We start from the raw sequence: 25638 nt of genomic DNA on the forward strand, positions 1-25638 counted from the left end.
CATTTGTTAAAGAGACTGTCTTTTTTCCATTGGATGTTCTTTCCTGCTTTGTCAAAGATGAGTTGGCCATACGTTTGTGGGTCTAGTTCTGGGGTTTCTATTCTATTCCATTGGTCTATGTGTCTGTTTTTGTGCCAATACCATGCTGTCTTGATGATGACAGCTTTGTAGTAGAGGCTAAAGTCTGGGATTGTGATGCCTCCTGCTTTGGTCTTCTTCTTCAAAATTCCTTTAGCTATTCGGGGCCTTTTGTGGTTCCATATGAATTTTAGGATTGCTTGTTCCAGTTTCGAGAAGAATGCTGGTGCAATTTTGATTGGGATTGCATTGAATGTGTAGATAGCTTTGGGTAGTATTGACATTTTGACAATATTTATTTTTCCAATCCAAGAGCAGGGAATGTCTTTCCATTTCTTTAAATCTTCTTCAATTACCTTTATAAGCTTTCTATAGTTTTCAGCATACAGATCCTTTACATCTTTGGTTAGATTTATTCCTAGGTATTTTATGCTTCTTGGTGCAATTGTGAATGGGATCAGTTTCTTTATTTGTCTTTCTGTTGCTTCATTGTTAGTGTATAAGAATGCAACTGATTTCTGTACATTGATTTTGTATCCTGCAACTTTGCTGAATTCCTGTATCAGTTCTAGCAGACTTTTGGTGGAGTCTATCGGATTTTCCATGTATAATATCATGTCATCTGCAAAAAGCGAAAGCTTGACTTCATCTTTGCCAATTTTGATGCCTTTGATTTCCTTTTGTTGTCTGATTGCTGATGCTAGAACTTCCAGCACTATGTTAAACAACAGCGGTGAGAGTGGGCATCCCTGTCGTGTTCCTGATCTCAGGGAAAAAGCTCTCAGTTTTTCCCCGTTGAGGATGATGTTAGCTGTGGGCTTTTCATAAATAGCTTTTATGATCTTTAAGTATGTTCCTTCTATCCCGACTTTCTCAAGGGTTTTTATTAAGAAAGGGTGCTGGATTTTGTCAAAGGCCTTTTCTGCATCGATTGACAGGATCATATGGTTCTTCTCTTTTTTTTTTGTTAATGTGATGTATCACGTTGATTGATTTGCGAATGTTGAACCAGCCCTGCATACCAGGAATGAATCCCACTTGATTATGGTGAATAATTCTTTTTATATGCCGTTGAATTCGATTTGCTAGTATCTTATTGAGAATTTTTGCATCCATATTCATCAGGGATATTGGCCTGTAGTTCTCTTTTTTTACTGGGTCTCTGTCTGGTTTAGGAATCAAAGTAATACTGTCTTCATAGAATGAGTCTGGAAGTTTTCCTTCCCTTTCTATTTCTTGGAATAGCTTGAGAAGGATAGGTATTATCTCTGCTTTAAACGTCTGGTAGAACTCCCCTGGGAAGCCATCTGGTCCTGGACTCTTATTTGTTGGGAGATTTTTGATAACCGATTCAATTTCTTTGCTGGTTATGGGTCTGTTCAAGCTTTCTATTTCCTCCTGATTGAGTTTTGGAAGAGTGTGGGTGTTCAGGAATTTGTCCATTTCTTCCAGGTTGTCCAATTTGTTGGCATATAATTTTTCATAGTATTCCCTGATAATTGTTTGTATCTCTGAGGGATTGGTTGTAATAATTCCATTTTCATTCATGATTCTATCTATTTGGGTCATCTCCCTTTTCTTTTTGAGAAGCCCGGCTAGAGGTTTGTCAATTTTGTTTATTTTTTCAAAAAACCAACTCTTGGTTTCGTTGATCTGCTCTACAGTTTTTTGAGATTCTATATTGTTTATTTCTGCTCTGATCTTTATTATTTCTCTTCTTCTGCTGGGTTTAGGCTGCCTTTGCTGTTCTGCTTCTAGTTCCTTTAGGTGTGCTGTTAGATTTTGTATTTGGGATTTTTCTTGTTTCTTGAGATAGGCCTGGATTGCAATGTATTTTCCTCTCAGGACTGCCTTCGCTGCGTCCCAAAGCGTTTGGATTGTTGTATTTTCATTTTCGTTTGTTTCCATATATTTTTTAATTTCTTCTCTATTTGCCTGGTTGACCCACTCATTTGTTAATAGGGTGTTCTTTAACCTCCATGCTTTTGGAGGTTTTCCAGACTTTTTCCTGTGGTTGATTTCAAGCTTCATAGCATTGTGGTCTGAAAGTATGCATGGTATAATTTCAATTCTTGTAAACTTATGAAGGGCTGTTTTGTGACCCAGTATATGATCTATCTTGGAGAATGTTCCATGTGCACTCGAGAAGAAAGTATATTCTGTTGCTTTGGGATGCAGAGTTCTAAATATATCTTTCAAGTCCATCTGATCCAATGTATCATTCAGGGCCCTTGTTTCTTTATTGACCGTGTGTCTAGATGATCTATCCATTTCTGTAAGTGGGGTGTTAAAGTCCCCTGCAATTACCACATTCTTATCAATAAGGTTGCTTATGTTTATGAGTAATTGTTTTATATATTTGGGGGCTCCGGTATTCGGCGCATAGACATTTATAATTGTTAGCTCTTCCTGATGGATAGACCCTGTAACTATTATATAATGTCCTTCTTCATCTCTTGTTACAGCCTTTAATTTAAAGTCTAGTTTGTCTGATATAAGTATGGCTACTCCAGCTTTCTTCTGGCTTCCAGTCGCATGATAAATAGTTCTCCATCCCCTCACTCTCAATCTAAAGGTGTCCTCAGGTCTAAAATGAGTCTCTTGTAGACAGCAAATAGATGGGTCTTGTGTTTTTATCCATTCTGATACCCTATGTCTTTTGGTTGGTGCATTTAATCCATTTACATTCAGTGTTATTATAGAAAGATATGGGTTTAGAGTCATTGTGATGTCTGTATGTTTTATGCTTGTAGTGATGTCTCTGGGACTTTGTCTCACAGGGTCCCCCTTAGGATCTCTTGTAGGGCTGGTTTAGTGGTGACAAATTCCTTCAGTTTTTGTTTGTTTGGGAAGACCTTTATCTCTCCTTCTATTCTAAATGACAGACTTGCTGGATAAAGGATTCTCGGCTGCATATTTTTTCTGTCTAGCACCCTGAAGATCTCGTGCCAATTCTTTCTGGCCTGCCAAGTTTCAAAAGAGAGATCAGTCACGAGTCTTATAGGTCTCCCTTTATATGTGAGGGCACGTTTACCCCTTGCTGCTTTCAGAATTTTCTCTTTATCCTTGTATTTTGCCAGTTTCACTATGATATGTCATGCAGAAGATCGATTCAAGTTACGTCTGAAGGGAGTTCTCTGTGCCTCTTGGATTTCAATGCCTTTTTCCTTCCCCAGTTCAGGGAGGTTCTCAGCTATTATTTCTTCAAGTACCCCTTCAGCACCTTTCCCTCTCTCTTCCTCCTCTGGGATACCAATTATGCGTATATTATTTCTTTTTAGTGTATCACTTAGTTCTCTAATTTTCCCCTCATACTCCTGGATTTTTTTATCTCTCTTTTTCTCAGCTTCCTCTTTTTCCATAACTTTATCTTCTAGTTCACCTATTCTCTCCTCTGCCTCTGCAAGCCGAGCTGTGGTGGTTTCCATTTTGTTATGCATTTCGTTTAAAGCGTTTTTCAGCTCCTCGTGACTGTTCCTTAGTCCCTTGATCTCTGTAGCAAGAGATTCTCTGCTCTCCTGTATACTGTTTTCAAGCCCAGCGATTAATTTTATGACTATTATTCTAAATTCACTTTCTGTTATATTATTTAAATCCTTTTTGATCAGCTCATTAGCTGTTGTTATTTCCTGGAGATTCTTCTGAGGGGAATTCTTCCGCTTGGTCATTTTGGATAGTCCCTGGCGTGGTGAGGACCTGCAGGGCACTTCCCCTGTGCTGTGGTGTATAACTGGAGTTGGTGGGCGGGGCCGCAGTCAGACCTGATGTCTGCCCCCAGCCCACCGCTGGGGCCACAGTCAGACTGGTGTGTGCCTTCTCTTCCCCTCTCCTAGGGGCGGGATTCACTGTGGGGTGGTGTGGCCCGTCTGGGCTACTTGCACACTGCCAGGCTTGTGATGCTGGGGATCTGGCGTATTAGCTGGGGTGGGTAGGCAAGGTGCACAGGGGCAGGAGGGGCAGGCTTAGATCGCTTCTCCTTAGGTGATCCTCTTCAGGAGGGGCCCTGTGGCAGCGGGAGGGAGTCAGATCCGCTGCTGGAGGTTTGGCTCCACAGAAGCACAGAGTTGGGTGTTTGCGCGGAGCGAGCAAGTTCCCTGGCAGGAACTGGTTTTCTTTGGGATTTTGGCTGGGGGATGGGCGGGGGAGATGGCGCTGGCGAGCGCCTTTGTTCCCCACCAAGCTGAGCTCTGTCGTCAGGGGGCTCAGCAGCTCTCCCTCCCTTTGTCCTCCAGCCTTCCCGCTTTCCGAGCAGAGCTGTTAACTTATGACCTCCCAGACGCTAAGTCGCGCTTGTTGTGGGAACACAGTCAGTCAGGCCCCTCCGCTTTTGCAAGCCAGACTCGGGGGCTCTGCTTGGCTGGGGAGCCGCCCCTCCGCCCCAGCTCCCTCCCGCCAGTCCGTGGAGCGCGCACCGCCTCGCCGCCCTTCCTACCCTCTTCCGTGGGCCTCTCGTCTGTGCTTGGCTCCGGCGACTCCGTTCTGCTAATCCTCTGGCGGTTTTCTGGGTTATTTAGGCAGGTGTAGGTGGAATCTAAGTGATCAGCAGGGCGCGCGGTGAGCCCAGCGTCCTCCTAAGCCGCCATCTTCTCTTCCAGGTCATTTGTATATTTTCTTGAGTGAAGGGTATTTTGAAATCCTTTGCTCATTTTTAAAATTGTTTTTAAAAATTTTCTTATTGTTGAGTTTTAAGTTCTTCTTTATATATTCTTATTTAAATCATATATCAGATCTTTAATTTATAAATATTTTCTCCCAAGGGCGCCTGGGTGGTTCAGTCTGTTAAGCCTCTGACTTCGGCTCAGGTCACCATCTCACGGTTTGTGAGTTCAAGCCCTGTGTCGTGCTCTATGCTGACAGCTCGGAGCCTGGAGCCTGTTTCAGATTCTTTGTCTCCCTCTCTCTCTGCCTCTCCCCTGCTCATGATCTGTCTCTGTCTCAAAAATAAATAAACATGAAAAAATTTTTTTCTACCAGTTTGTGGCTTTTCTTCATTTTCAACTTTTGAAAACCTTCCAAAAGGCAAAAGCTTAAAATTTTGATGGTCTGTTTTATTAATTTTTTGCTTTATAGATTGTGTTTATGGTGTTGTATCTAAGAAATCTTTTCCTAATTCAAGGTCACAAGAATTTTCTTCTGAGTTTTCTTCCGGAAGTTTTATAATTTAGGTCTTACATTTAGGCTTATGATCCATTTTGGATTAATCTCTGTGTATGATATGAGGTATAAGTCAAAGTTCTTTTTCTGTGTGTATGTATGCATGTGAATTTTCAATTGTTCTAGCAGCATTTATTGAAAGGACTTTTCTTCACTGAATTTCCTTTGCATCTTTATGGAAATCAGCTTTCATATATATGTGGGTCTATTTCTAGCTCTCCATTCCATTCCATTCATCTATTTACGTATCTTGACTCTAATATCACATTGTCTTTTTAAAAATAAGCTTAAAAAGTTTTATGTTTATTTATTTTTTGAGAGAGAAGGAGAGAGCGAGTGAGCAAGCAAGCCAGGGAGGGGCAGAGAGAGAGGGGGAGAGAAACCCCAAGCAGGCTCCATGCTGTCAGCACAGAGCCGGATATGGGGCTTGAACTCATGAACTGTGAGATCATGACCTAAACTGGAACCAAGAGTTGGACGTTGAACTGATTGAGCCACCCAGGTGCCCTATAATATCACATTGTCTTTACTGTAGTTTTCTTTTTTCTTTTCAGCTTGTCACAGTGAAGTATGAAAAAACACTGGTGCGGAGACATGGAGATAGACAAATACATTTACATGGCATGGCTCAGGTGAAATAGTGGCATATTTAAATTGATGTCATATTTGCTGAGGGCAGAGGTCAAGACCTTCATGGTTAGCATGTACTTGTGGTCCTTTCTTGGCAAGAGTCTGTGCTCTTCATTTTGTAGTACTGCAGGACATCACTGGCAATATCTGAGATGAATTTCTGGGCATCTAGAGAGATGATGGATTTGAGGCCCCAAAGCCAGCTTGGTTCAGGGAGTAGCTAGCCACTGTATCTGGGATTTTAGGTGTGTAACCCTCCAGCTGCACCTGGAGGTTCACTAGAGGCTTGCCGAACACTTCCACTTTCATGTCTTTGTTGGCTATGCTTGGCAGTGTATAAAGCCTACTAGATGCGGCCCAACTCTGGGGTGGAGGGAGGCACTCCAGGGGGCAGGAGGGAAGGGTAGGCAGTCACTGCTGAAGCCCTAGTTCCCTCTACTGTCCCCGAGGGTCTGGTCTTATTTTTCTGAAAGTTCTGGGGGTCTAAGTAGTTTCTCTACAGCCTTTTACTGTAGTTGTAGCATGAGTCTTGAAGTCAAGAAGTATTAAACCTTAAAGTTTATTCTTTTTTTTAAATTTTTAAAAAGTTTTTATTTATTTTTGAGACAGAGAAACAGAGCATGAGCAGGGGAGGGGCAGAGAGGCGCCCCACCTTAAAGTTTATTCTTTTACAAAATTGTTTAGCTATCCTCTGCATTTACAGTAAATTTTAGAATCAGCTTGTCATTTTCTAGAAAAACCCTGCTGGGATTTTTCATTGGATTTTAAAAATGTGTACGTCAATTCCCACCAGCAAATGAATGAGCACGCCTGTTGCTCCATATTCTCATCAGTACATGGTGTTGTCAGTGTTTTGGATTTTATCCATTCTAATAGGTTTGTAGTGGTATCTCATTGTTGTTTTAATTTATAATTTCCTAATCTTGTATGAAGTTGGCAATGCTTATTTGCCACTGACACTCCCCCACCCTGATTTACTGAGATACAACTGACATATAGCACTGAGTAAATTTAAGGTGTACAATGTGTTAATTTGATATGCTTACATATTGCAAAATGATTACCACCCTAATGTTAGATTATACCTGCATTATGTCACATAATTACATTTTTTTTGTGTGTGTCGTGAAGACATTTAAGATATGGTCTCTTAGCAACTTTCAAATATATAATACAGTATTGTTAACTATAATCACCATGCTGCAATTAGATCCCCAGAATTTGTTCATCTAAAAACTGGAGTTTATACTCTTTGACCAAAATCTTTCCTTTCAGTCCACTCCTAAGCTCCTGGTAACCACCTTTGTAATCTCAGTTGCTATGACTTTTCTAGATTCCACATATAAGTGATACTTACAATATTTGTCTTTTTTTGTTGTTGTTGAGTCTTTTTATTTCGTGGCTTATAGCACGGTGTATTTTGTGTGCACCTGCAAAGAATATGTATTATGCTATAGGATAGAACATTCTCCCACAGATCACTGTCTTTTGTTGCCTACTGTCCAGTTCTTGAAAACCATAGTTTCATGAATATTGTCTTTTGTTTGTTTGTTTGTTTCAGGTGATATAATAACTTCAGGCCCTGTTAATTCATCTTGTTTGGAAGCCCAGATTCTCTTGTGTAATTTTTTCCCTTTCTTTTGGAACTTTTCCTTTCCTCCTTTTTGGTTTCCTTAGTTTTCTTTGTAGCTGTCACTAATGTCCTTAAACTTCATGTCAGAAATTTGAATTTCCTCTCTGTATGTATTGCTTTTAAGAAGACTGACATTTTTTATTCTGATTCTTTTGTATGTAATCTGTTTATCTCTTTGAAGCCTTTTAGGATTTTCTTTTTATCCTTAGTGTCAGAAAATTTGCCATTGATCCCAATTACTTAGAACTTTTTAAATCTAAAATTTATATTTAACTTCAGCAATAATCATTTAAAATTTTCAGGAGATTGTTTCTTTTTCTTTTTTTTATTTATTTTTTTAATTTTTTTTTCAACATTTTTATTTCTTTTTGGGACAGAGAGAGACAGAGCATGAACGGGGGAGGGGCAGAGAGAGAGGGAGACACAGAATGGGAAACAGGCTCCAGGCTCCAAGCCATCAGCCCAGAGCCTGACGCGGGGCTCAAACTCACGGACCGTGAGATCGTGACCTGGTTGAAGTCAGACGCTTAACCGACTGCGCCACCCAGGCGCCCCTATTTTTCAATGTTCTTTTCCACTGCATTCTATTTTTGCATGATACATTTAATATCTTCTCATCTCTCTGAGGATATTAATTTCAGTATTTAAAAGTTTTATTTTGTTTTTTGTATTGACTGTTTTCTTTTTGTTTATTTTTGTCACTATCTTTCATGTCAAAGATTAGTCTTTACATACCTGGTAAAGTTTTGCCTGTTCATAGTTTAAGACGATTTAAGAGTTCACTGAAATCTATGTGTGTGTGTGTGTGAGCTGATGGACAGGCTTCTCTGTTGGTTATTTGGGTGGAGAGTGTGCTGCTTCACTGTTCAGACTGAACTTTGAGTAGGTGGATCTTTTCTTTATCTATGTTCAGTTTTCCCAGGTAGAAATCTTTTACCGTCTTGGCTAGCGGTTATAAGGGTTACTGGGAGCACCCCAAGAGTTAGACTGCAATGATTGTAAATAGATATACTATTCAGTATATAGAATTTCACTCCACATGGCATCTGTTTTCAGCTGTGCCCAGTGACTCCTAGTCCAAGGTTTCTAAGTTTCAACTTTTTTAGTCTTTCGCTACAGTGATGGAGGGCATTTAGGTATTTAACTGCTTCTTATACAGATTGATAATCAACCCTTCTATTTTTAGTCCCACCAGTTCCTTGAACTTCAGGGGTACTTGTTACACCCAACTCTTGAGCCTTTTCATGGTTTTTCAAGGTTTGCATCTTATTTCTCAGTAGGAATTTGGTTTTCTCTTGTCTTCTAAGTCAGTTATTATAAGTCCATGTACTTTCCACCTTCCACATTTCTCTTTTCTCTATTACTCTCTTCTGTTCTTTTTGTTTCCTGGGTTTGGAACTAAAAAATCCTTTCAATGTAATTTTAATGTATTCTCAGGAGACAGCAGAAATTAACGAATGGTTGAGGTATGTTCTCTCTCTCTCTCTCTCTCTCTCTCTCTCTTTTTTTTTTTTTTTACTGTGAAATGCAACAAATGTATAGAACGTATACCAAGAATATAGTTTGCTGATTTTCACAAAGTAACCAGTCAGGTTAAGACATAGAGCATTGCCAGACTACTAGAATCCTCTCATGCTGTAAGAATCTTCATCCCATCACAATAAGCATCCTGAAATTTATTCTATGGTTTCCCAAATGTGTCACTTGATAAGTAACCCCAAATTAGCTTCTTTTTCTATTTTCCTAGTGTCTATTGTATGGAAAAAACATTCCATATAATAGATAATATTCAGAGTTGATATAGAGTAAGATATAACAGATCTTCCTGAGTAAGATTTATCTTAGTTAATAAGTACGTTGTTTTGTTAAGGAACATTTGTGTGCAGGTACAACTTGACTTCATCTAAACACAGCTGCATCTAACACAGAAAAACTGTTCCTTCTTGAGATATTCATTCTGTAAGACTAATCTAATTTTCCAATATGATTTCTTTTTCTATTTTAGCAGGTTCTGGAGAAACATTGAAATTAGACTGTGATATAGAACCAGTATAAAATAAGTTGAAAAGTAATATTTTTTTGATAATATCATTTACTCTTTTACTTACTTGAAGTCTAACACCCTTCCTTTACAAAGGCCATAGTTTTCTATGAACCAAAAAAGCTATAAATTTTACCAGCTGGTTTTAACTGGAAAGAAATATCAAAAAAATTTCCTCCTGTGGGCTCTATAAATGGTGAGATAGTAGACTGACACATGAAATATACTAACAGTAGTTATTCATGCCTTTCCCTCCCCAATCTCAAACATGTCCTAATGATTTGTTATTCTACTTCATTTATAAATAGCCATGGAGCAGAGTCTCACTGAATGAGAAGCCTGCTGTTTTTTCTTAATGTAAAGTGTCAAGTGAGTTGAATATTTTTGGACACATAAATCCTTGTTCGGCACCTAAGCAGAGAACAAGTTAAGGATTTAGCATATGAAGGGTAAATTGGTTATCAAATTTTGTCTACATTTAGTCTCTTTTTTCTCCTTTAGGAATTAAGTTGAAATTGGTATACACACACACACACACACACACACACACACACACACACACACGTATAAATTTGGAATTTTACTCTCTGCAATCTAAAGAAAAAAGATGGGAAAAATAAAAAAAATATACTTAATATTTCTTTCCATGAATGTGAAACATTGGGAAATTTCTGCAATGCATGAGGCATTCTTCTGCATGAGAAACAGGATGCTAGATTAAATCTCCAAAACCTTTTAGTTCCAGTACTTGCTTTGTCACATTCAATCTCCAGCAGTTTGTGTTGCCTTTTTCCTATTTAAGAGTTTTAGATCAGCTATTGAAATGGACATCCAAAATGTAATCTCAGGGAAAACAATTTGCATAATACTATATTAGAGGTTTTCTAATCTTGCGGAGCATTAGAATCCCCTGTAGGGTTTGTTGAACAGATTCTTGTGTGCTGCTCCCAGAGTCTGATTTTCTGGCCATTATTGATAATGCATTTGGTTTCTGCTCCTGTAACAGTGTGGTGAAGGGGCTCTTTCATTATAGCTTCCCAAACTCTGAAATTCAAACACAATTTTCATTACATTGCTTCTTTACTCCTTAGAGTAGCAATTTTAAAGTACTAGAAATCTCTCAAGGAAAGAATAGGGAAAGATAATTTGGGGGCATGAGGCTCAGTGCAAGAGAAGGGCAGGCTGGAGGGCAGGGGACATGGAGTCCTGTGATATCAGATCTCTTAGCAACCACTCTTGGGAAAGAAATGCATTAAAGGAGAGTGGAGGGCAACTGTGAAGAAGCCATTTCCCCTTTCTAACCTTACCTCAGTAAGCACACATGTGTGTAGCCACTCATCCCTCAGCTCAGCCAGATGCTTGAGAGGTTCTGTCCAAATAGCTTTGGAAGCAGCCCCAATAATCCATCAGTATGGCAGCTCAGTATTCTCCCAAGGCCTGCTCTGTGGGACATAGGTTAACTCCAAGTCCACTGGGTTCATGACTCAAGGAAACATTTGAAAATATGGGGCTGAGGAAAGCACACCTGAAATGGGAGTCAGGAGACAAAAATTCTAGTTTTAGTTCTGTTGTTTATTACCAAAGTGACTTCCTTAATATCCATGAGCATTAGTTTTGTTTGTTTGTTTGTTTGTTTGTTTACTCAAGAAAGTTTGCACAAGATGGTCTCTTTTAGGTCTTAATGTCCAATTTAGGTGTTAATCTATTATGAGAGGGCTGAGTCTGTAGCAGGAAGCTGGTTTCTGATCAAAGTTCTGCTGTCTGCTGTTGACAAGTAACTGTTGCCCAACTCATTTGGTGAGATTCTGTCTCTTCGGAAAAAATCAATGGTTTTGATGAGGTTGGCAACATTGCTTATTTCTGCTATTTGCTGAATATTGGCACACCTTCTGTTTTTACACACTGTAGATTAATCTCTTTATGTTGCAAAGTATAACATTAAAGAGGCTGGGACTTGGAAATGTGATATGAGTTGTAAACCAATCACTGGATTCCTACCTGTTTGAATAAACGTTGAAAATTCTCTTGTACGGTTGTTCAATTTCCTGATAGAGTCTCAGGATTTTGTTTAGTCTGTTTTCTTTTAATATTGTAGTTATTAATACTATTAGTATTCTGATGGATATAGATTCATAGGTAAAATCTTTTATTTTCAGGAATAATTAATAGCTTAAACTCAATCTGCCCTAAATAAAAAGATCTTTCGCTCTAAATGTGCTTCATTTCCTGTATTTCCTAACATTTAAAAAGAGATACCTTTGTAATCACCTCTGATCCTTTCTCTTACTAAATTCTCCACATTTTAACGAAAGGCCAATTTTGCTTGGCTCTACCTCTGAAGTATCATTATATGAGCCTTACTGCCCTTGACTCATTACTTCTTGCTTATACCACTGCAATAACCTTCTCTCTATCTTCAATCTTTATCCACACCACTTTATCATCAGTAGGGTAATTTTTCTAATGCACCATTCTGATCATCTCTCTCTGCTTAAGAAACATTAATGACTTGGTATTACTTATAAGATTAAATCCAAACTTTCTAGTGGGACTTTAACATTTTTCTTGTTTGGACATGGCTAACATTCATACATTTATGTGATTCATACATTTATGCCATTCCTGTGGTCTTGAATGTTGTCTCCCCATCCCTACTTCTGTCTGGCAAAGTCCTACTTATCCTTCAAGGTCAAACCTCTAAGTGTCGATCATGAATACTTACCTGAGCATTTTACACCTAAATAAATGCTCGTTGGTCTAAGCTCTTATAGTAGATCTTATTGCTTTAATATTATGCTACTTTGTATTACTTCCATTCTTATTTTTTCTTGAGTGTTAAGTGCTCCTAGTGACCACTGGATAGACTTCAGCCCTTAAAACTGATGCAAATTTTACATGTATTTGTGTATTTCTGGTAAGAGCAGCTGTATCTTTAATCAGATTTTCAAAAGATTCAACAACTCCAAATGGTTGAGAAATAATACTATATTGTAAACTCTTTGATAAAAAAAGATGAATTTTGCCAAGTGAAAATTTAGTGCAATATCTTCAACATAATCAAATAAATAATTTCTCAGTAAATAATCAGCTGGGTAAGAATTAAATGAATATTACATTTAAATACAGTTTAATTGAAGAATACTCTAAATTTGTATTCAGGATCATGTATTGGATTATTGTTAAAACTTGCCCATGTTTCTACATATCTAGGATAAAGAGGTTTGATACAGGTGGATACTGTTTGACAAAAAGGGCTTGTTGCTGTTTGTTTGTTTTACTAAGATCTTGTGGGATTTGAACTTAACTAGGATATATATGGTATATTTGGATATTATTAGAAATCCCTTTGGGTCCTTTGAACTATTCTTATGGCCTCTGATTCAGGTGGTAGTCTACATTAATCTTCAAGTGGAGACCTAGGATCCAAGGCAGATTTAAATCTGTCTGAGTGTCTATGGTGTGGCTTTGGACTGAAACTAGTCTTGGCTCTCTGTCTTCCCCTTGCACTCATTCAATTCCATCACACGAATTTATATTTAGACACACTCTTGTTTCTCACAAGCCAACACATGAGGATGTACTCTTGGCAGATATGAGCACCCTCACCCTCAGCAGCAGTTTCTCCTGTATTTACCCTCAGCCTACTTTGCAAGAGAGTTTATAGGATAACCAGGCCTGAAGAACCAATGTAGAAGCAAGAGATGGCTGGCAATTTACCTGTTGGTTGGCCTGCTTTTTCTTGTCTTTGAAATTAGGGAGTGGGAATTATTTGCAGATTTACGGAGGGCTTGCCAAGGACAGTAGGGAGTGATTACAGATGACGGAGAAAGTGCTGGCAGCCTGAGAGGGGTTCCACATACTCTGACTTATAGTTTCTTTAAATAGAGGGCTGCCTCTAGTATACAGTAAGTATAAGTGATAACAGAGACAATAACGCTCTTGAAAAATACATTTTCTTTTTTTTTTTTTAGAATATTGCTTAACTTGCAATATTTACTTATAACAAACTAGAATTAATCTAAGGGCTTATAGTTTATTCAGTTTATACTCAAGAGGAGAGCATTTGGGATTTGTAGCTATTCATATGTTTTCATATATATTGTCTCATTTACTCTTGACAATAATTCTTTGAGGCATGTAGGGACAATATTATTATTCACAATGTTTATAATCAAAAACTTGTTTAATTTTTATTTATTTTTGAGAGGGAGGGAGGGAGAGAGAGAGAGAGAGAGAGAGAGAGAGAGAGAGAGAGAGAGATTGATTGAGAGAATGAGCGAGCAGGGGAGGAGCAGAGAGAGAGGGCAACAGAGAGTCTGAAGCAGGCTCCAGGCTCTGAACTGTCAGCACAGAACCTGACGTGGGGCTTGAACCCGTGAACCGCGAGATCATGACCTGAGCCAAAATCAGAGTCTTGACCAACTGAGCCACCCAGGAGCCCCTTTTAGAATTTTTTTAATTCACACTCAGAGTGTGAGTGGAGGAGGGGTAGAGAGAGAGGGAGACACAGAATCTGAAGCAGGCTCCAGGCTCTGAGCTTACAGAAGAGCCCAATGAGGGGCTTGAACTCACAGACTGTGAGATCATGACCTGAGGTGAAGTCAGACGCTTAACCCACTGAGCTATCCAGGTGCCCCATTATTCCCATTTTTTAAAAAAGAAATGTATGCTTAGCAGAATAAATAACTTAACCAAGAATCATAATTAAATTTCAAATCCCCTAGTTCTGTGCTTTTTCAATTACATCATATAATAACAATAACTATTCTTAACTCAGTTATAGCAATCTGTAACTTGTGGGTAATTTTGGGCAAAGAAAAATTTCTTGGACAAAATAAATGGCACAGGCATTTACTAAGGGACCATAAATACTTGTGAATCCTCTGATAATATGAACATAAATATTACTATAAAGTATTCCCATTTAAAGATAATAACATTAATTTCATATATCTCTACACTAAAAGTTCTTTTTATTTTGAGTGAAGAAGAGAAGCAACAAGATCTTACCCTCTAGAGATATTTGTGTAAAAGATATGGGTATTTTTCAAATATTTTGAGATAATTCTAAAATGCAACCAGTGTTGAGAACTAGTGGAGGAAAGGTAAGGTTGGAAACAATCAGAGAAAGATTCCAAAGGCTGGAACCATGATAGTGGCAGAGGAACGGGAGAGGCATTTCTAAACTATTTAAAAGGAATGTTGATCAATTGAGAATAAGGAGAGAGGTCTATGTTCAGTCTGTAGTTTCAAATCTGCTTACGGAAGTGACTAATCTTGGCAGTAATCTGGTTTGATGGGATGGGAGTAGAATAGAAAGACATTGATGGCCTGATTTTAGACATAAGATAGTTGTGGAGATATTGTTAAACATACAAGAATAGACTATTCCCTGAGTGATTTGTTGTAAACCCTCTTCTATTAGATTGACAGTTACAAAAAATGACAGCTTTTTTAAAAAAAATTAGTATTTGATAGGTTCTTGCAAATGTTCGCATAGGTCCATTCTAAATTGAATAAATTAGCAAGTACTATCCTATTATTCCTCCCTCTGATGGATTTAAACTAAGTAGAGCTGATGGGAGAAGAGGTATCCTTGAATGGTTCTTGCCTAGAAAATATTATCATAGGGCACCTGTTCATATTTCCACTCTGAAGTAACTTAGTTTCTTAGACCATAATTATATTGGCCTTCATGCGTAGGTAGTGTAGATACTATTTTTACATGTACAATGGCCTCATTATGTGACTTGTTATTACTTTTGTCCTTTTTGGGGGGCACAGGGTTAAATTTCGGCTGGGTGGGACCCTCTGTGTATATTTTGTGGCTACAGACAAAGCAGTATGAGGCGTTTCCTTCTGTTCATTTTCCAGGGTATTTCTGGGAAATCAGACCATGAAGTTTGCCCCAGGAAATTGTTTCTTTGTGGCCAAGACCAGTGTTTACACATTCTCATTGAGGCAATCTTTAATAGGCTGTTTCATTTGCACACAAATTGCCCAAAGAAGGTATTTTTACTCTCTTTTCTAAAACCTTGGCATTATAAGAATGTATTAAAACAGTGGCTCAATTGTGAGAGGTTATCCAGAGCTGAAGGTTTGAGGTTACTTTTTAAGAATGCCGTACATTTAAGCATCTAAAATGGCTTAATCCTGTAGATTTCATGTATTTCCTTCATTGGAGGGATGATTCCTTTTTATCTTTGGGGTGAAAAAATAATAAAATGTTTAAAAACTTCCCAGTTCCATGTTTGAATTTCAAAAAAATTTAAGAAGAAAGTATAGGAAAATATTTAGCTCTATTTTACCAGTAAGAAGGGCATGACCTTGGCCTGGAAAGGTTAAACCACTTTCTCAGTGCTCCACAGGAAGTCAATTGTCCAGCTGAAATTAGGACCTTGGAGAGGGATCTTTGGCTACTTTTATTCCTTTACATAAAAAATTCTAAAATATTAGGGGCACCTAGGAGGCTCAGTTGGTTAAGTGCCTGATTCTTAATTTTGGCTCAGGTCATGATCTCAAGGTCGTGACATTGAGCCCTGTGTTGTGCTCCATGCTGAGTGTGGAGTCTGCTTAAGATTCTTTCTCTCTGTGTCTCTTTCCCCCTTTGCACCTTCCCCACTTGTGTGCATGTGCAGTCTCTCTCTCTCTCAAAAAAATATTTCTACAATATTATATCTTGCAGAAGTTTAACATCAATCTTGAAAAAGTGTAATGATATACTGTGAAAGTTTAGGCAGAAAACAATCAAACCTCTCTTTGTGTTTAAAGCAGGAATATGACATTATCCACTCAAGAGAGAAGCCTTGAATGGCCTGGTTAAAATGACTTTCTCTTTGTTTCTTCTTTGTCTCAACTAATTGTTTTATAGTACATCTGCTTTTATCACATTTTTTTCTCTGCACTATTTTATGGCCCTTGGTAACATTTATTTAATTCGAGATCTTCCAAGTATATGGTGACATATCAAAGGATAGGGAGAAGATAAGGATGAGGTGGACACTCACAACTTTTCTCACTGGAGGTTGTTATATGGTAGGAAAGTATAGCATTGTCAGAAGAATGGAGAAGATATTATATTAGACCAACATTCATCAATATAATGTTGGGAAAAAATTTCTCTTCCAAGTTAGATTTGTACTGGGACATTTCCTCTCTCTTCTGAGTTGATGAGAACTATGTGGTCCAGAAAATCTAATTCTCTCCTCTTTGAAGTTATTCTAGACTCCAATTATCCATGTTGGGGAGGATGAATCCTAATAAGAATAACATACTTGGTTATATATTTTTTTATCATAATTAAGGATAATTCTGCTGGAAGCATTTTTATTCCTTTTTTTGTTGTTGTCAGAAAGATTTGCAAGAGTTCAGTGATGACTCAGATTTATTGTTTATATAACTATCTTCCTTATTTTTTCATTGGGATCTGCAGTGAGAAAGCTAGGAGAATGGGAGTTGTATGTGAAGCTCTTTACCTGGGATCTAAGGATAGGGTATGTTATTTATATCTCCAACCAATATTTCTGGGTTTCCTGCCAGAAATTAATTTTCCCCAATATTTTTTTCTTTATCGAGTAAAATGAAAGATGAACAGGTTCTGTCTTCCTCCTATATTGATATAATTAGACATCACAGTAGGATATTGGAGAAAAATGATTGCCATCCTCTTGCTCATATGTTTTTTTAAAGTTTATTTATTTTGAGACAGAGAGCGAGAGAATGAGGGAGGGGCACAGAGAGAGGGAGAGAGGGAGAGAGGGAATCCCAGGCAGGCTCCATGATGTCAGCACAGAGCCCAAAGCGGGACTTGATGCTATGAACCGTGAGGCTTTGACCTGAGCGAAAACCAAGAGTCAGACACTTAACCAACTGAGCCACCCAGGTGCCCTGATCATATGTTACTTGTAGAATTCTCACCCAGTGCTGCATTGTGAGAAGGGCATGTGGTTGGTCCACTGATGGTCTAATGATTTTGATTCATTCTCAGGTCTCCTCCTTTTCTTAATTCTTTCCTTATTACCCTTCATCAACTATGTGATCACATAACATGATCTAGACATCTAAACTATTTGAGCACACAACCCCAAACACATATTTTATTTTCATTATAAGATTATATATATGTATATATACATACATATGTCTATATTTTATAATAATTAAAGAAGCAAAAGATAAATCTAAATAGAAATAGAAGTTCTAATAACTTCTTATGTATATAAAGCACACAAACACAATGGGGTCCAAGGAATAGTTCTTGGTATCCAAATTCCAAAAAGACCCTGGGTTATGTGCATACTGTGGCTAATGAAAATGTTACCCATGGTAGGCCCTCCAACTTATATAATTTCCACTGAGACTCATGGCAGTTTTACATATACATTTATAAGGGGAGACTCAAACACTACTACTGTTCTATATCTAAGGGGCTAAAGTACTTTCAGGAAAGACTGTTTAATCTTCTTGTGTTTGAAAAACATAAAATGAGGTGATGACTGGCAAATGAGAGCAAGCCTGTTTAATATTAAGATTATGACGTAAATTGACAAAAGCTCAAGCATTCCAAGTCCAAGTTGCTAGGCACCTTCTTCTTGCTCCCATCTGAGTATAATGATGTATTGTCAGCCTTAGCTGAGGTACAAAAGGGTTATTGGACCTTGGAGTCCATCTGCTCCCTGTGCAAAGGAAACAATTGAACTAATACTGCTTTCTCTTTTCCTTGGTTTCTTGCCACCTTAATTATAGTTCATCTGGGCTATATGTGTACTTGCTGCCTTGAGTAGAACATTTTCCAGAACTCTAAGAAAGCAGAGTGAAAGCTCAGGTAAGGGAATTGAAGCAGTTTGCAGTTAAGGCTTGGGGGAGGGTGTTCTCTGATGAGTCATCCAAGCAATCAAAGCAACAGCACATGGTATCCACAATTCATGTTGCCTCGATACTCACTATTGCCGGACTATTTTCACCGAGTTTTAAATTCAACATTGGTCTTGGTTTTTATTTTTAAATGTTTTGTGAGGGTGTGTATGTATGTTTTTTGTCAAGACTGGTATATCAGGAGTTATTTCTTTAAATGGCAGGAATAAGATATGAGCCATCCTATCTTCCATTTTTATTTGCCTATAATTTTTTAGATTAGTAGTCATCTCCCTGTTTCCTGCTGGGGGACACCTGGAAGATGTCTTGATGCACAAAGTGAGATGGGTATACCATGCAATCAGGTCCTGTGGCTTGGATAAAATAGATTCTGGTGATGCAAATCTCCTGTGAGTTAATGTAACTAATTCTTTGTACCATCAATTTGAGACAGGTTACTGTACCACAAATAAAAATTGCTGCTCTAAGAGTAAAATTCTGGTAATTCAAGGAAGATTTTGCAAGAGTCTTTCCTTATCTATTTATAAATGTTTTCACTGTGTCCAGAGTGGCTTTTCCTTACTCTGTGCAACTAAGGACTCTTGAGAAGGCTTTGGACAATCTTTTCCTTAAAACAGAGCTTCTTGTTGCATTAGCTCCATCCTCCCCAACCTGCTGCCCATAGTATCAAAAATACTATGTTTGGATCTGATTTTGTGTTGTGTGAGCTCTAAGAAATTTGGGTTCCTTTAAATAGGAATGTAGTCGAAAAATGTGAACAAGCTATTTGCAATGAATATAGGTAATAATACCTTCACTCTGCTCATTGTTGGTAGGTCTGACTACATTATTTTATGGCTAAAATTTTTTTATTAGTAAATTTATTGTTTAAGATTCATTTTTTCTCAAGAAAATTAAAAAAAAAATTGAACTTGAACTTGAAATTTGTCAATAGCAATTGGATTGCTTATAATAGCCAACAGTATATGAAGGCTCTGGTTCGCATTTGGTTTTAAGAGTGCTGCTTATGTGCCAGATGATTGAAATGATGCAATGGGAATAAATTAGTAGTTTCCCAAACTGTCAGCTCATAAGAATCACCTGGGCCTCATCCTCAGGTGATTTGGATTGGAAAAAGAGGGAGGCAAGAAGTTTGTCTTTGATTAGTCCAGGTGATTCTGAGAATCAGATATGGAAACCTCTGGAGGGATGGTAAATCTTTTCTCCTTCTAGTTCTAAAATTCATGACTATTCTCTATTCCTTATTTCAAAATAATAAATATTTAGAGCTAGAAAGCATCTTAGAGCACATTTGGCCTGAACTTCTCATTAAAAATAAAATATTTTTAGGGGCGCCTGGGTGGCGCAGTCGGTTAAGCGTCCGACTTCAGCCAGGTCACGATCTCGCGGTCCGTGAGTTCGAGCCCGCCTCGGGCTCTGGGCTGATGGCTCAGAGCCTGGAACCTGTTTCCGATTCTGTGTCTCCCTCTCTCTCTGCCCCTCCCCTGCTCATGCTCTGTCTCTCTCTGTCCCAAAAATAAATAAACGTTGAAAAAAAAAATTAAAAAAAATATTTTTAGTCATTCTGCCACGAGTCTCCCCTCTGGTAACCATCAGTTCTCAATAGTTAAGAGTCTGTTTTTTGGCTTCTCTTTTTCTCTTGCTTGTTTGTTTTGCTTCTTAAACTCCACATATGAGTGAAATCATATGGTATTTGTCTCTGATTGACTTGTTTCATGTAGCATGGTACTCTCCAGCTCCATTCATGTCATTACAAGTGGTAAGATTTCATTCTTTTTTTTTATGGCTGAGTAATATTCCAGTGTGCATGTGTGTGTCTGTGTACCACATCTTCTTTATCTATTCATCTATCAATGGATACTTGGTTGCTTCCATAATTTAGCTATTGTAAATAATGCTGCTATAAACATAGGGGTGCACTTATCCCTTTGACATAGTGTTTTTGTACTTTTTAGGTAAATACCCAGTAGTGTGATTATTGGATTGTAGAGTAGTTCCTTTTTAATTTTTTTTTTAGGAATCTCCATACTACTTTCTGCAGTGGCTGCACCAGTCTGCATTCCCACCAACAGTGCAAGAGGGTTCCTTTTTCTCCACAACCTTGCCAACACCTGTTATATCCTGTGTTGTTAATTTCAGCCATTCTGACAGGTGTGAGGTGATAGCTTATTATAGTTTTGATTTGCATTTTCCTGTTGGGGGAAATAGGTGATGGGGATTAAGGAGTGCACTTGTTTTTTTTTTTTTTTTTTTGAAGGCTCAACACCCAATATGGGCTTGAACTCATAACCCTGAGACCAAGAGTTGCATGCTCTACCGACTGAGCCACGCATGCAACCCAGGAGTGCACTTGTTGCAGTGAGCACTGGAATTGTTGAATCACTTTATTGCACACCTGAAACTAACATAACACTGTATGTTAACTATACTGGAAGTAAAATAAAATAGCAAGTGCAAAAATGGAAAAGTAGTGGTCAAAAGCAAAAGCTTAAAACTCAAAAATTTCCAACTTTTTTCTTTTTTAGAGAGAGAGAGCATGAAAGCAGGGGAGAGGGGCAGAGGGAGAGAGAGAGAATCTCAAGCAGGCTCCACACAGTGTGGAGCCTGACACGGGGCTTGATCCCACGATGGTGAGATCATGACCTGACCCGATATCAAGAGCAGGATGCTTAACTAACTGAGCCACTCAGGCGCCCAAAACTTTCCAACTTTAAAATAAAATTTTGCAAAAGTTAAAAAAAAATGAACCTTAATTTCTTAAAAATATAAAATATTTTTAGAATTATTTATAGAAAATTTAGAAAATGGACATAAAAAAAAGAAAATAAAAATTGTTACCTCCATTCTCACCACTCTCTACACATTATTATTATTATAACTTTTAAATTTGAATATCTTTGACAATTTACATTAGTGTCAGTTGTGCAACATAGTGATTCATCTTCTCTATATGTTATGCTATGTTCACAACATAATTATTATTTATACATTAGCAATTTTCCTTCCTTGTTCTTTTTTTTTTTTAAAATTTTTTTTTTCAACGTTTATTTATTTTTCGGACAGAGAGAGACAGAGCATGAACGGGGGAGGGGCAGAGAGAGAGGGAGACACAGAATCGGAAACAGGCTCCAGGCTCTGAGCCATCAGCCCAGAGCCCGACGCGGGGCTCAAACTCACGGACTGCGAGATCATGACCTGGCTGAAGTCGGATGCTCAACCGACTGCGCCACCCAGGCGCCCCTTCCTTCCTTGTTCTTAAATATATATTTCTTTAAAAAATGGGAGTGCACTATACATATATGAATGTAGTATGTCTCTAATCTGCTATTTCACTTAATATATTTGGGAACATTTTTCATGTTATTGGTTCTTTAGGATCACAGAGTTTGGGGCACCTGGGTGGCTCAGGTCATGGTCTTGTCTGACTTTGGTTCAGGTCGTGATCTCGTGAGTCTGAGCCCTGTGTCAGGCTCTGTGCGGACAGCTCAAAGTCTGGAGTCTGCTTTGGATTCTGTGTCTCCCTCTGTGTCTCCCTCTTTCTGTCCCTCCCCTGCTCACACTCTCTCTCTCAAAAATAAATAAACATAAAAAAATAAAAAAAAAAAGAACACAGAGTCAATGGCTTGTCTTTAACATAATCATTTCAATGAATGCCCTATTTTTGGTCAGTTAGGTTATTTTCCATTTTTTTTCCTATTAGAAATGATGCTGAGATTAACACCCTGATTGAAAATTCTTTGTGTACATCGTCAATAATTTTCTTAGGGTAATTTCTCAGAAGATGAAGTTCTAGAAGTATAGTGTAATAGTTTGCAGCATGGACTCTGAACCATACAGCCTGGGTTTTTATCCAACTATTGATTTTGTAAAGTTGGGCAAATTTTAGTGTCTTGGTTCCCTGATATGTAAAATGTGGGTAAGTATTAGTACAACCTTACAGAATTTTTGTGAGTATTAAATGAGCAAATCTACTTAGAGCACTTCAGACAGTGTATGGAACTGAGTAGGAGTTCAATATTGGCCATTACTCTGGCATTAAGGCGAAGTACATTGGGAATCTTCTGGTTTTTGAGAGTTATTGCCACTGTACTTACAAAATTGTTAGAGAATTATTGCCATATTTTTCCCTCCAGAAAAGCTGTAGAATCAGTGCTCCCACTAGAAATGTTTATAGTCCATTTCCCTGCATCCACACCAATACTGCCACCCTTTTTTCATTTATAGAGGAAGAAAAGTAAGGTTCCGTGGGATCAAATTCCTTAGCACTGGTCTCATTGTCAGGCATGGACAGATTTGGGACTGTCATACAGCTCTAGAGCGCCACAAACCTGTCCTTATCACAAGTCTCAATTAAGAATTTTACATTTGTACATATTAATGTACAGTATGTTGATTTGTAGGATTGATTGGAATTAAGCCTTTTTTTCCCCTCCAGATACAATGTAACCGTGGGAGCACTGGACAAGAAAGGGAGTCATTCTCCACTGTACTGTGTAGCTAATTGATTGTAACTTACACTTTCCCCCATCAGAAGTAGAAAATGGCATTTATAAATATGTGTGGAAAAAAAACTCGCTGAAAATGTGTAAGACTCCAACATTTTGTTCTTGGAGACTGAAATAAAAGTTGGTCTTATCAATGGGTCACTAGAGGGCACTGTGACCCTTCAAGTTTTCAAGTTGTACTGTTTGGAAAAGAAATTCTGCACTGTTTTTGATTTTAGAGAAGATTTTTGCTGGCATCCAAAAGAGTGAAATCAAATATGAAGAGTGTGAGAGGTACACAGAAATTGATACAAGACTGTGTATGAGCTGATCAGGAGGTTACCTTTTTTGGTTACAGGAAAATCCAAGTTTTAGGAGCTTTTAAAATATGAAAATGGTATGTTTTGATCTACCTTCCTTTCATTGCACGACAGTGTTCTGGTCTTGAGACTTCTCATTGTTTTTCCCCTCTGGAAATATTTTATGTTACTGTTGTAGCTGTGAGTGTCACCACATGGCATAAACCAGTACTTAGGAAATATGAATTTATAGTGTAGTGATTTTAAAGCATGTTAGTTATTATATAACAATTTTCCCCCACAAACTGACCTGGGTCTTTAGTAGGTACATTAGAATTCATCTGAAATAGCTTCAATGGCATCCTTATTTTTACTTCTTTAAATCCTGTGCTGAAGAGAAAGCTCTTCTTCCACTTGATTTTTCCACTCGATTGCAAAGCCTGGGATTAAGTTAACAAAATTGGTTAGCAGCATTGCTTTGCCCTTCAAAGTAACTTTCCTGAAGGACTTCCTACTGAGTAATGCATCAAGAAGTATCTTTGTTAACAATTTAAACTATGGTTTCCATTCACACAACATAAAAACCCAAGAACATTTGAAGTTAATTTGATAAAGTTGCAAATGATTTACCAAATTTTTTCTATTGTATGTTTGTCATCGTGTAGTAGGTTGTTTAGAGAAAAAAAATCCACACATCATTAAGTTTGAGTTTGTTCTGGCCTTATTAAAGGGACATGGTTTAAATAAAGAATGGTTTTATACAGTCTTCAACAATCAGATGCTGGGTTCTTTCTTTTTTCCAATAAATAAATACATACATACAATAAAACAAAGACCCTTAATAGTGTATTTAAAATATAAGATACTTCAAAGTATATTTAAAAAATAAAAGAAAGGCTCTTTCTGTTCCTGCTCCTATCTGGAAAATAATAGATTAAAAGTTATCTGTTCAAACTGATTTCCTTATGTTTCCTAACGAAACTCACCTTCCAAAACAGTTCGCCTCCCTCATCCCCTCCACATTCCCCTCATCTCAATTCAGAATTTATGTTGGGAAGATTCTTTAATTCTTTCCCTTCCTTCCTCCCTCTCTTTCTCTTTCCCTCTCTCAATAATCACTCTAACATGCTGCAGGACTCTATGTCCAATTGTATATATATTTATTTCCTCATTTCTAGAGTGAAATTTTCTTTTTTTATGTTTATTTATTTATTGAAAGAGAGAGACAGAGAGAGAGAGACAGACAGAGAGAATCCCAAGCAGCCTCTGCACTGACAGTGATAGCTGTCACCAACTGTGAGGCCATTACTGGGCAGAAATCAAGAGTCTGGCGCTTACTCCACTGAGCCACCCAGGCGCTCTGGAAGAACACTTTCTAAAAATAGCCAAACCTTGTCATATAGCATGTTACCTTACCTTGGGTTCAAATCACCTTTCTGCGTATGGTTCATTCCTTTTACTGTCAAGCAGAACATTTTAAACAGTCGTGACAAGTCTTCCCCCCAGTATCAGTATTATAGTTTCCCTTACGGAAAGTGAGATCAACAGTGAGTGTGTGTTATGCTCTTTGTTTCCTGGATTAGAAGAGCACGAGAAACTGGCAGTGAAATTAGTCGCCAGTTTAGCTTTTTACAGGACTATATAGATTTGGGGCTCACTACTTTAAGTATCAGTTTTTTTCCCTGCCATGGCACTGATCAAATCTGTTTCTGCTTCCTTTCCGCAGCATGGTAATCACAGCTAACATTATTTAACACAGTATTTCAGGCAGGCTAAAACCCTACATACACAGTATAGGGTGCATCCAGGCTAGGTCTCATCACCCTCTATTGGCCTAAGCAATATTGGCAACCTGTTCTTTTGGAAGTCAAAATGGAACCTATTTCCAGAGAGGTTATCTTGCTGGCAGTAACAGAATTATCCAGCTGTCTGGAACCTTCAGGATGACCCTACGACTCCCATAATTACACTTTAAAAATATTTTGGGGAAGATATTATAGAAGTTGAAAATATGTGATGAAGAATCTTGTACATATTAAACTCTTGTTTTTTCAACCCTCCGAAATTAATGTTTCCCTGCAGTCATTTCACTATTACCGTTGTTGAGTAAGAGAGAATTGCTGCCTTGGGAAGAAGAAGATGGATGGAAGGGAAGTCTAAGTCAGGGCAAGTAAACACAAAATCAGGCGGGGGCAGAGGAAGCGAATGGTCAGAGAGGCGTGTCGGAGTTTAGTCCACGGTGGGAGGGGGTGATAAAAAGCGGGGGAAGCTTGGCGCTCACTCCCAGGAAACCTGAGGGTAGCCACGGGAACCAGGAAATACCTCACGGTGCCCAAAAGGCGGTGACTGCCACGCGGCCTGTGCGTCCTAGGTTCAGGCACCAGGGTAGCACTGCGCAGGCCCGAGCCTCGCCGGCGCCTCAAGAGGGAAGGCTGCGCAGGCCGG

The 25638-nt window shown here is 38.3% G+C and overlaps 1 long non-coding RNA gene across 1 annotated transcript; it reads right to left on the minus strand.

The window, feature by feature from the left end:
* Positions 1 to 8979: 8979 nt before the first annotated feature.
* Positions 8980 to 25637, minus strand: LOC123384947. Its single transcript, XR_006596772.1, has 4 exons — positions 25516 to 25637; positions 23504 to 23633; positions 10844 to 11061; positions 8980 to 10580 (listed from the first exon to the last, which is right to left on the minus strand). It is a non-coding gene; the product is annotated as an uncharacterized LOC123384947 (long non-coding RNA).
* Position 25638: the final 1 nt, after the last annotated feature.

Source organism: Felis catus, chromosome B1 (assembly GCF_018350175.1).
Source record: "Felis catus isolate Fca126 chromosome B1, F.catus_Fca126_mat1.0, whole genome shotgun sequence".
NCBI classification, from domain to species: Eukaryota; Metazoa; Chordata; class Mammalia; order Carnivora; family Felidae; genus Felis; species Felis catus.